Consider the following 13,212-nt stretch of genomic DNA (forward strand, 5'->3'; position numbering starts at 1 on the left):
GTGCCCCCCCAGTTAGAATAATGCCTCCAGCTGTGCCAGGTAAAATAATGCCCCCTTTAGTGCCCCCCCCCCCAGTTAGAATAATGTCTCCAGTTGTGCCAGGTAAAATAATGCCCCCTTTAGTGCCCCCCAGTTAGAATGATGCCTCCAGTTATGGCCCCATGTAAAATAATGCCCCCTTTAGTGCCCCCCCCCAGTTAGAATGATGCCTCCTTTAGTGCCCCCCCAGTTAGAATGATGCCTCCTGTTATGCCCCCATGTAAAATAATGCCCCTATTAGTGCCCCCCTAGTTAGAATAATGCCTCCAGTTGTGCCAGGTAAAATAATGCCCCCTTTAGTGCGCCCCCAGTTAGAATGATGCCTCCAGTTATGGCCCCATGTAAAATAATGCCCTCTTTAGTGCCCCCCCAGTTAGAATAATGCCTCCAGTTGTGCCGTGTAAAATAATGCCCCCTTTAGTGCCCCCCCAGTTAGAATGATGCCTCCAGTTATGGCCCCATGTAAAATAATGCCCCCATTAGTGCCCCCCAGTTAGAATAATGCCTCAAGTTGTGGCAGGTAAAATAATGCCCCCTTTAGTGCCCCCCCAGTTAGAATGATGCCTCCAGTTGTGCCAGGTAAAATAATGCCCACTTTAGTGCCCCCCCCCAGTTAGAATGATGCCTCCTGTTATGCCCCCATGAAAAATAATGCCCCTTTAGTGCCCCCCCAGTTAGAATAATGCCTCCAGTTGTGCCGTGTAAAATAATGCCCCCTTTAGTGCCCCCGCAGTTAGAATGATGCCTCCAGTTATGGCCCCATGTAAAATAATGCCCCCATTAGTGCCCCCCAGTTAGAATGATGACCCCATTGATGATGCTCTTATTATTAAATTGTTGGTGGAATTGGTGGGGCATTTATAAATAATACTTACCCATGTCCTGCGCTGGCTGTTCTAAAGACGTCCGACTCCTTTCTTAATCCACCGAAGTGTTCGGGCGCCCGCGCATGCGCAGTAGTATCTTCCTTTGTTTGGAGCCACGGCAAGAAGTATACTTGATCTGCGTATGCGCGGCCGCCCGACGTGCGCGCTCACATTTTCTAATGCAGGCCGGCCACTAGATCACCAGGGTAAGCGGTGCGCAGGCGCGGCCCATGGATGTGGCCGGCGATCGGTGGCCGTATCCATGGGCAGCGAGTATAAACAACCATATAGGATTTTTCATTTTTATAAAAAAAAAAACTGTGATTTAGAAAAAGGAGTATATTTAGGAAAAGCCTCAGGGGGGTGGGGGGGGGGGGGCTGAAAGAGGATTACAAAGATGATAATGCACCTTTAATCTTTGTATTTATCAGTAGAATACTTGATCACGAAAATAATTGCTAGCTGCAGCCCTTGTCTGAACTCCACCGATAGGGCGTCAGTGCGCATGTGTGACTGATGCTCCATTCAAAATGAGGCGGAAGGGTCCATGTTCTTAACAGTACAGTAATCTGTACAGTAAGGCTTCTGCTGATCATACACTTAAGGGTTCATTCACACATCCATTGTTGTTCTCCGCATCTGTTACGCAACGTTATGCGGATCCATGCATTTTCAATGGCCTCCGCAAAAATGCGGACAGCACTCATGGTGCTTTCCGCACCCGTCATTCCGTTCTGCGGGTATGTCATGTGTCCTTAAGTACCAGGACAACATGCCGTAACGGTATGTCATGTGTCCCAAACAGGTTAAAGGGTCTCTGATTAACCCCAAATAAAGTTCAGCTGCTCTAGTTTTTTCAGAAATTTTGTTAGTCGCATCCCACAGCAAAAGCCATGGTCCACAGAGAGCGGATCCGCAAAAAAATATATACCTTGTTCTACTATTTGTCCGCATATCCGTTCAGTGGTCCCATTGGATCCACAAAAAATGCGGAAGACATGCGGAATGCAGCAAACAGGGAATCTAACTAAACTAAGAAAAATTTATTTAGTAAAATTGAAAAACAGATTCCAGCTGAAATCTTTCATGGATGGCATCCAATTGCCACGACAATGCCCCCTCAGGGCTGCAGAAGTAGTCAGCATAGAGTTCCCGAACAGCTAGTCCAGCCGTTCCGGGGCGTCCAGGCCAGCTAAGGTCTAAAATGACAGAAGATGTCATATTTAGGCCCAATTCTGCATCTGTGTAGGAGTACACAGGCCTGTATCACCAGGGTGGCATTGTCCGGATTCATCTGTATGGATGACATTGTTGTGGAAAAATTATTGTTCGCCGTATGGTCACCATCTATCCTATGGAGATGCGCAGATTCGTTCGCATTCGCGCAGAGACTTTCGCACGATGGTCCGGTCGCCCCGACCTGTAGCTGATTTGTGCCTGGCCTGGTATTACTGCAGGATACCAGTGTCATGGCGCCGGCTGAGGAGGGAGGGCTGGGGACCGTCGAGCGGAGGTTTCTTCATTCACGAGGATAAGCGCGGCAACGGAAAGGGCGCGAATATGTGTGTGAATGCGCGAACATAAGTTTGCGCGATCATTCACATCTTCGGCAGCCAATCACTTCATACCATAACCTGTCTCCTCATTGGTCATGATTGTAAGACCGCCTCCCATCTTCTGGTATAAATAAACCACGCCTAGCCGCTGGGAAGGAGGCACATTATTGGAACCTACTTGAGAACGTCTCTGTGATGTTATTTTGGAGGAATTGTGCACACATCGACGCGAGACAAAGGAGCACACGGCGACATCAGTTAACGAGCACAGTTAAGAAAGCTAATTTTTTTCCCCCCGTTATCAGCAGAGCTTAAAGGAGACACAGCTTAATTTTCAAAAAGCAAAAAAGGCCGGCATAAGGTAGGAAAATCCTTTTTCTCACTCTCATTTTTGAGAAAGTTTTGCTCTTTGTGAATTGAAATCTGTGTACTCCAATCTGCTGATTCCAGGAAAAAAAAAATGTACTTAAAAGAACCTCTTGGTGTATGTGGTTGATGTTTTTCCAATAATAGCTGCCCAGATACTTGTTGCATGTTTGCATAACTGCTGTGGGGGTGTCTCAACTGTAAAGGGCTGGTCGGTGCTCTGCTGGGACAAAGGATCTATGGTGAGAGATCCAACAGAGGGCTTTGTGTGTAAGGGCGGCTGTTTATAGTTTAACACCACAGCAAGCAGATATTGCCATCAGTATCTAAACAGGGGGTTTGTTGAGGTAAGTGCTTTTCCGTTGTGTAGTTTTTGGGTGGATCCGAGTTGATTGTACAGAGATTGTATGGTGAGATTATGATGTGTTTGCTGAACAGTACAGAGTATTGTGTTTTTGTTGTAACTTTTATCTATGTGAGCTTGTCGGCCATTTTATTTTCCATTGCGTGTGTGAAAGCAGTGTGTGCTTGTCGGCCATTTTATTTTCCATTGTGTGTGAAGACTGTGGGTTTGGCAGACATCTTGATTAGTTTGGTTGTGCCCTAACTGTTGTATTGTTCTAAACGGTTTTGGAAAAAATCTCTTTTTTTTTTTTTTTTCAAATACGTGGTGGAATGTGTGGCCATGGACTATATGGCCAGAAAGTTTCACACACTTTTTTTTTTTTTGGAAAATAGGTAGTGGAACGTGTGGCCATGGGACTATGGCAGGTGTTTTATTTTCCTTTTTTTTTTTTTGGAAAATAGGTAGTGGAACGTGTGGCCATGGGACTATGGCAGGTGTTTTATTTTCCTTTTTTTTTTTTTTTTTTTGGGCGTTGACCATGTGGGCACGAGGGTGATGTGGCGGGTTTCTATTTATGTTTGGGGAGCTGCTTGACCTGATGGTGGTGGGATGTTTGTCATGAAGTGGTTGTTTTGAAAGCAATCAGGCTTGGATGCCCCCCCGGACTGTGCTGCCTAAGTGGGTGGGGGGGGCATGTTGCTGATTGCCTGGTCCTGAGCTCCGCCGGCTAGTCAGGAGGCCGGACGGACCTGCCGGCGGCTCCCCGCACCGGCCGCCGGGACACCGCGCACGCGCAGACGGGACCGCCACGCATGCGCAGTACCCCGTGCCGCGCGTGCGCAGACCAGGCACGGAGACGCGGCCAGCCGCCATCGGCAGCGTGGCGGGAGGAGCGGCGAAACGGGACCGGAGGCAGAGAGGGTGGGAGGGACCTGAAGCAGCGGCGCGTGCCCAGCGGTGATGACCATGAAGGGAGGGTGTATGCAGTGTGGCCTGTGTGCTACCGATGGTCATGTGAGCAAGTGTGTGAAACTTTCTGGCCATGGCTGTTTGACATGAAAAAGGGGGGGCACGTTGTATGTGAGTTGCAGGGTGGTGGACCGAATGAGAACTGGAATGGGAGGTAATATGCACAGGAAACAATAACCTGGGCTGGCTTACTGCAGGGTTGGTGACTGGAGCAGAGCTCCTGTGCAGTCGTATCCTTATGCATAAACCGAAAAAGGCATGACAGACATGAAATATGGCAAGTGACTTGCAAGCGAGAAACGTGACATGAGTTTAACGGTGGTGAAATGAAATGAGTTGGTACAGGGGACAAAACAGTGAGGCCCCGTGCTGTACCGTGTGGATGACTCACAGTTTAACGGGCAAACACGACCCACAGTGAACCGGGTGAAGCAGGACGAATGGAACAGGTATGCTCCAAATCCAGAACACCGATGGCAACGAAAAACTTCCAGAAACTCAGCAACTCCACAAGCGCCTCTCTCTCCAAAAGCTCAGGCCTCAGACGGTGCAGGAGCCAGATAAGGGGAGTGCCTTAACCACTTCAGCCCCGCTAGGTGAAACCCCCTTCATGACCAGGCCACTTTTTACACTTCGGCACTACACTCCTTTCACCGTTTATCGCTCGGTCATGCAACTTACCACCCAAATGAATTTTACCTCCTTTTCTTCTCACTAATAGAGCTTTCATTTGGTGGTATTTTATTGCTGCTGACATTTGTACTTTTTTTGTTATTAATCAAAATGTAACGATTTTTTTGCAAAAAAATGACATTTTTCACTTTCAGCTGTGAAATTTTGCAAAAAAAACGACATCCATATATAAATTTTTCGCTAAATTTATAGTTCTACATGTCTTTGATAAAAAAAAATGTTTGGGCAAAAAAAAAATGGTTTGGGTAAAAGTTATAGCATTTACAAACTATGGTACAAAAATGTGAATTTCCGCTTTTTGAAACGGCTCTGATTTTCTGAGCACCTGTCATGTTTCCTGAGGTTCTACAATGCCCAGACAGTAGAAAACCCCCACAAATGACCCCATTTCGGAAAGTAGACACCCTAAGGTATTCGCTGATGGGCATAGTGAGTTCATAGAACTTTTTATTTTTTGTCACAAGTTAGCGGAAAATGATGATGATTTTTTTTTTTTTTTCTTACAAAGTCTCATATTCCACTAACTTGCGACAAAAAATAAAAAATTATAGGAACTCACCATGCCCCTCACAGAATACCTTGGGGTGTCTTCTTTCCAAAATGGGGTCACTTGTGGGGTAGTTATACTGCCCTGGCAATTTAGGGGCCCAAATGTGTGAGAAGAACTTTGCAATCAAAATGTGTAAAAAATGCCCTGCAAAATCCGAAAGGTGCACTTTGGAATATGTGCCCCTTTGCCCACCTTGGCAGCAAAAAAGTGTGACACATCTGGTATCGCCGTACTCAGGAGAAGTTGGGCAATGTGTTTTGGGGTGTCATTTTACATATACCCATGCTGGGTGAGAAAAATATCTTGGTCAAATGCCAACTTTGTATAAAAAAATTGGAAAAGTTGTCTTTTGCCAAGATATTTCTCTCACCCAGCATGGGTATATGTAAAATGACCCCCCAAAACACATTCCCCAACTTCTCCTGAGTACGGCGATACCACATGTGTGACACTTTTTTGCTGCCAAGGTGGGCAAAGGGGCACATATTCCAAAGTGCACCTTTCGGATTTTGCAGGGCATTTTTTACACATTTTGATTGCAAAGTTCTTCTCACACATTTGGGCCCCTAAATTGCCAGGGCAGTATAACTACGCGACAAGTGACCCCATTTTGGAAAGAAGACACCCCAAGGTATTCCGTGGGGGGCACGGCGAGTTCCTAGAATTTTTTATTTTTTGACACAAGTTAGCGGAAAATGATGATTTTTTTTTTTTTTTCTCTTTTTTCCTTACAAAGTCTCATATTCCACTAACTTGCGACAAAAAATAAAAAAATTCTAGGAACTCGCCATGCCCCTCACGGAATACCTTGGGGTGTCTTCTTTCCAAAATGGGGTCACTTGTGGCGTAGTTATACTGCCCTGGCAATTTAGGGGCCCAAATGTGTGAGAAGAACTTTGCAATCAAAATCTGTAAAAAATGACCGGTGAAATCCGAAAGGTGCACTTTGGAATATGTGCCCCTTTGCCCACCTTGGCATCAAAAAAGCGTCACACATCTGGTATCGCCGTACTCAGGAGAAGTTGGGGAATGTGTTTTGGGCTGTCATTTTACATATACCCATGCTGGGTGAGAGAAATATCTTGGCAAAAGACAACTTTTCCAATTTTTTTATACAAAGTTGGCATTTGACCAAGATATTTTTCTCACCCAGCATGGGTATATGTAAAATGACACCCCAAAACACATTGCCCAACTTCTCCTGAGTACGGCGATACCAGATGTGTCACACTTTTTTGCTGCCAAGGTGGGCAAAGGGGCACATATTCCAAAGTGCACCTTTCGGATTTTGCAGGGCATTTTTTACACATTTTGATTGCAAAGTTCTTCTCACACATTTGGGCCCCTAAATTGCCAGGGCAGTATAACTACCCCACAAGTGACCCCATTTTGGAAAGAAGACACCCCAAGGTATTCCGTGAGGGGCATGGTGAGTTCCTAGAATTTTTTATTTTTTGTCGCAAGTTAGTGGAATATGAGACTTTGTAAGGAAAAAAGAAAAAAAAAGAAAAATCATCATTTTCCGCTAAATTGTGACAAAAAATAAAAAATTCTAGGAACTCGCCGTGCCCCCCACGAAATACCTTGGGGTGTCTTCTTTCCAAAATGGGGTCACTTGTGGCGTAGTTATACTGCCCTGGCAATTTAGGGGCCCAAATGTGTAAGAAGTACCTTGAAATCAAAATGTGTAAAAAATGGCCTGCGAAATCCGAAAGGTGCCCCTTTGCCCACCTTGGCTGCAAAAAAGTGTCACACATCTGGTATCGCCGTACTCAGGAGAAGTTGGGCAATGTGTTTTGGGGGGTCATTTTACATATACCCATGCTGGGTGAGAAAAATATCTTGGTCAAATGCCAACTTTGTATAAAAAAATGGGAAAAGTTGTCTTTTGCCAAGATATTTCTCTCACCCAGCATGGGTATATGTAAAATGACCCCCCAAAACACATTGCCCAACTTCTCCTGAGTACGGCGATACCAGATGTGTGACACTTTTTTGCAGCCAAGGTGGGCAATGTGTTTTGGGGGGTCATTTTACATATACCCATGCTGGGTGAGAGAAATATCTTGGCAAAAGACAACTTTTCCCATTTTTTTATACAAAGTTGGCATTTGACCAAGATATTTTTCTCACCCAGCATGGGTATATGTAAAATGACCCCCCAAAACACATTGCCCAACTTCTCCTGAGTACGGCGATACCACATGTGTGACACTTTTTTGCAGCCTAGATGCGCAAAGGGGCCCAAATTCCTTTTAGGAGGGCATTTTTAGACATTTGGATCCCAGACTTCTTCTCACACTTTCGGGCCCCTAAAAAGCCAGGGCAGTATAAATACCCCACATGTGACCCCACTTTGGAAAGAAGACACCCCAAGGTATTCAATGAGGGGCATGGCGAGTACCTAGAATTTTTTTTTTTTTTTGCATAAGTTAGCGGATATTGATTTTTCTTGTTTTTTTTCTCACAAAGTCTCACTTTCCGCTAACTTAGGACAAAAATTTCAATCTTTCATGGACTCAATATGCCCCTCACGGAATACCTTAGGGTGTCTTCTTTCCGAAATGGGGTCACATGTGGGGTATTTATACTGCCCTGGCTTTTTAGGGGCCCGAAACCGTGAGAAGAAGTCTGGAATATAAATGTCTAAAAATGTTTACGCATTTGGATTCCGTGAGGGGTACGGCGAGTTCATGGGAGATTTTATTTTTTGACACAAGTTAGTGGAATATGAGACTTTGTAAGAAAAAACAAAAACAAAAACAAACAAAAAATGTCCGCTAACTTGTGCCAAAAAAATGGCTGAATGGAGCCTTACCAGGGGGGGGTGATCAATGACAGGGGGGGTGATCAATGACAGGGGGGTGATCACCCATATAGACTCCCTGATCACCCCCCTGTCATTGATCACCCCCCCTGTAAGGCTTCATTCAGACGTCCGCATGATTTTTACGGATCCATGGATACATGGATCGGATCCACAGAACGCATGCGGACGTCTGAATGGAGCCTTACAGGGGGGTTATCAATGACAGGGGGTGATCAGGGTAATCAGGGTGATCACCCCCCTGTCACTGATCACCCCCCCTGTAAGGCTCCATTCAGACATCCGCATGATTTTTTACGGATCCATGGATACATGGATCGGATCCACAGAACGCATGCGGACGTCTGAATGGAGCCTTACAGGGGGGTTATCAATGACAGGGGGTGATCAGGGTAATCAGGGTGATCACCCCCCTGTCACTGATCACCCCCCCTGTAAGGCTCCATTCAGACGTCCGCATGATTTTTACGGATCCATGGATACATGGATCGGATCCGTAAAAATCATGCGGACGTCTGAATGGAGCCTGACAGGGGGGTGATCGATGACAGGGGGGTGATCAATGACAGGGGGTGATCAGGGAGTGTATATGGGTGATCACCCGCCTGTCATTGATCACCCCCCTGTAAGGCTCCATTCAGACGTCCGCATGATTTTTACGGATCCATGGATACATGGATCGGATCCGTAAAAATCATGCGGACGTCTGAATGGAGCCTGACAGGGCGGTGATCAATGACAGGGGGGTGATCAGGGAGTGTATATGGGTGATCACCCGCCTGTCATTGATCACCCCCCTGTAAGGCTCCATTCAGACTTCCGCATGATTTTTACGGATCCATGGATACATGGATCGGATCCGTAAAAATCATGCGGACGTCTGAACGGAGCCTGACAGGGGGGTGATCAATGACAGGGCGGTGATCAATGACAGGGGGGTGATCAGGGAGTTTATATGGGGTGATCAGGGGTTTATAAGGGGTTAATAAGTGACCGGGGGGGGGGGGTGTAGTGTAGTGTAGTGTAGTGTAGTGTTTGGTGGGACTGTACTGACCTACCTGAGTCCTCTGGTGGTCGATCCTAACAAAAGGGACCACCAGAGGACCAGGTAGGAGGTATATTAGACGCTGTTATGAAAACAGCGTCTAATATACCTGTTAGGGGTTAAAAAATTCGGATCTCCAGCCTGCCAGCGAGCGATCGCCGCTGGCAGGCTGGAGATCCACTCGCTTACCTTCTGTTCCTGTGAGCGCGCGCGTTCACAGGAAATCTCGCGTCTCGCGAGAGGACGCGTATATGCGTCCAGGAGGAGTAAAACAACCACCTCCCGGACGCATATACGCGTACGGCGGTCGGGAGGTGGTTAAATGGGCTGGAGGCGGAACTCAGCCCCTCCCACAAATCCAGGCAAATTGCCTTAATTCTCTCTCTCTCTCTATCTCTCTCTCTCTATATATATTATATATACGCTGAGGAAAATCCCATTGAGAGGATTGAAACGTCGCATGCTTGGTGAATAAAGTTTTTTCATTTTCTTTACTACGTGGATGTGCTGCGGAATTCTTTTATTTTATATCGTTGGAGGTGGATCGCCTACTCAGCCGCTGGCACTCCGAGTATACTACACAGACAGTGGTGCTGCCCACATTCCTTTTTTATTATATATAGTGCGACGTTTCAGTCCTCTTACTGGGACTATTATCAATGCTTGATAATAATAATAGTCCCAGTAAGAGGACTGAAACGTCGCAAGGGTGAATAAAGATCCACTATTTTTCACCTACGGGTGTGCTGCGGTGCCTTTCTTGTTTTATATCATACACCTTGGTAAGGTGTTTTCGCCGCTGGCACCCATCGGTTGGATACTAGGTGTGCTGCCCTGATTCTACACAGTATGTGTATATATATATATATATATATATATATATATATATAGATCTCTATCTATATCTCTATATATATAGATCTCTATCTATATCTCTATCTATATCTCTATCTATCTATATCTATAGTGAGAGAGTGACTGGAAAAGTAGTAGCGAATCGTTATATTTCCCCTAGGTTTCTTTCATATACCATGTACTATGCTACAGGAGGTGGATATCTCAACTAGGAAACTGGGTGAGATATCAGAAATCCAGGAAAAGCTGGTCTGCCTTAGCAAAACAGTTTGCTGAGGACTTTGGTAAATGGTGTTGTCGGGCTTGGATTTAATGGAATGAGGATGCAGGTTGGTAGTGGGGCTCCTCATTCCCTTCCTGTCCAGAACGGGTTTAATATAGAGCTCTCAGCCAGGTGATGGATCTCAGCTCATTTCTGGGCTATAAAGGTTTGCACTATGAGCATGTCTGGGTGGGAACTGGTTGAACTGACTGGCTTTCACCATTGCTACAGAAGTCTGCTAGAGCAACAAAAAGGACACTGAGTTTATTTTGAATTGTGTCGTGTGGCTGGCAGTAGGCCGCCCGTATAGAAAGGGTAATTTTATGTTTAGTTAGTGCTCAGCCGAGCAGGAATTTATTTTGTATCTTTGCCTGAATGTAAAGGCCTTTTTTGGCCTAAGGCATATTTTGTTTGTGGACGAAAATAAAGAAAATAGGCAAACCCCTGTGTGAACTGTGCCATTGTGTCACTGTCTCTGACTGCTGTGCCCCCTACTAGTGAGCTAACCCCCACAATATATATATCTGATTTGGTTATGATTACTGGGGGTCTCATGATATTGTTTGGGAACTACTGTCTGAATTCAAGGGTTGCTGCTGAGAGAGAGGTTTTTGATCAGTCACTGCAAAAAGTGACTGATCAATCCTGTGCTGTTCAGCTTGACTATATAGAATCATATCGGCAAAGGAAAGTGAGTTGATGAGCATTTTTTTTTTAAGGCGACAAGGTGATATATATCACTTGGGCATACCAATAGCTGTCCGAGTAACCCCATTCCCCACGGGAGTACTGTGTGTTTGTTTCCTGTGCACCCCTCACCCCCACAGAAGGTACTGTGTGTTCTCTGTGCACCCCTCGTCCCCACAGAAGGTACTGTGTGTTCTCTGTGCACTCCTTTTTCCACTCCAGGTCAATTGGAAGCCCTATCCTGTGGTCAGGTCACTATTCAGAGCCAAAACCGAGGCTGGTACATCTCATTAGGAGACTCAGAGGGCCGCCGTGTGTCGGCGAGAGCCCTTTTCCTCACACTGATTACTCCTTTTCCTGAGGTCTAACTAGGGTGAACGGAGTCCGTGTGTCGGTGCCAGAAACCCTAGGGCAACTCAGAGGCGAACGAAGGGGAGTAGCAGCCGTCCAGGCGTTTGTCGCAGGACACTGGAGGTGGACGCACCTACTTTTAGAAGGCTCGAGCATGGGTTTAGGAAAATCTAGGGAGCAGAAGGGTACCACTTCTGACTATAGGACAGCCAAGCAGCACATGAAATCCATCTATGGAGGAGGAGTTGTTAAGCCCCTCAAAGATTGGCACCAATGGACTGTAGGTTCAGAGTGGACCATCCCCAAAGAAAGGACCTTTGAGGTCTGGATTTGGGAAAAGTTTGTCTGTGAATTCCCCACTAGACTCCAAAGCCATGGTTCCCTCCAGAAGGCAGAACTGTGGCTGCACGAATCTATCGAGCTCCAGCAACAGGGCATTCAAAAGTCCCAGACAGTGCGAACTAACACTGTCATGTACCCCCGTCCAACTAAAACTACGGAGTCTAATAAAACCAGGGATGAGACCGAGCTGCAGGCAGGCTTAAACCTACTGGCTACACAGGCCATACCAGCAGCCTCAGCCGCTCTGTCTCCATCTCCACCACCAACTCAGGGACCGGCAACCGATGTCTCTGATAAAACAGATTACCGACACCTTGGGAAATCCGATTTAGTCACACTATGTGAAGCCAGAGGCATCTCCATAATCAATAAACCCAAACCAGAGTGCATAGCGGATTTAAGAAGGGATGATTTCCAACAGAGCCCGGAGGGGGGATTATAGGCGCTATCGAGAGGAACAGTTGAGGGCCAGACTTAGGGAGATTTATGGAGTCATGTTTGATGGTAGTCGGAGACTACTCATTACCAAATTGTGACAATTAGATGCAAGCCTGAACAGGCAAACACCTCCAGTTGAACCGACTCCTAGAGCCCCGGACTCTGAGCCAACAGCTAGTCCTCGAAAAATAGAGCCTTTGTATCCGTCTTTGGCCAATCTGGGGAAACGGTGACTGTGGCAGAGCCTCTCCTACCCCCTTGCAGCGATTACCACCTTCTAATAGGCCTCCCGCTGAGGCTGTAACACCTCCCGGGGTGTTTCCAGTCCGGGTACAAGAATGTGAGGGACCCCCCGGACAAAACACTACGAGCTGTATCACCTGGAACGTACCTTTTACCGCAGGGGAGATCAGGGAGATCTTGAATGACCTCCCGGATCACAGGACTAATCCGCGTGGATTTGCCAAGAAAATGAATGTAATCCAGCTGAGCTATGGGATGAGTGGAGCAGATTATGCACGCATCCTCAGAGCTGCTGTAGGTGAAGATGTTGCAGATGACATAATTTCCAGGTGTGGTATAACCACACATGAGCAACTCATGACGGGGGGTAAGGAATTTTGCAAACACTTGACAGACAAAATGCCTACCATATACAGTGTTGTGTCCCCCTTCCAGTTCATGACAGCAATCCAAGGTCCAGATGAGGATGCCTCAGTCTACTGGCAGAGATTAAAACAAGGGGTATCAGACGCAGGGTTCGAGGCAGGTCCAGATGTCCCCGATAATTCACAAACCATATCTCCAATCCACCTGATGTTGAAGGCCAAATTCCTGGCTGGATTAGTGCCTAAATTGAGGGATAGGTTAATGATGGCACGGCCGGAAGCTCACTCCATGGACTTCCACTCCCTCATGGCAATGATCCAGGCCATAGAGTCAGCCAAAATCATGACAGCGTTTGAGTTAATTGCCCAGAGTTACCACCCTAGGCAAAGGAGAAACAAAGGGAACAAATAT

This window comes from Bufo gargarizans, chromosome 3 (genome assembly GCF_014858855.1).
Source record: "Bufo gargarizans isolate SCDJY-AF-19 chromosome 3, ASM1485885v1, whole genome shotgun sequence".
NCBI classification, from domain to species: Eukaryota; Metazoa; Chordata; class Amphibia; order Anura; family Bufonidae; genus Bufo; species Bufo gargarizans.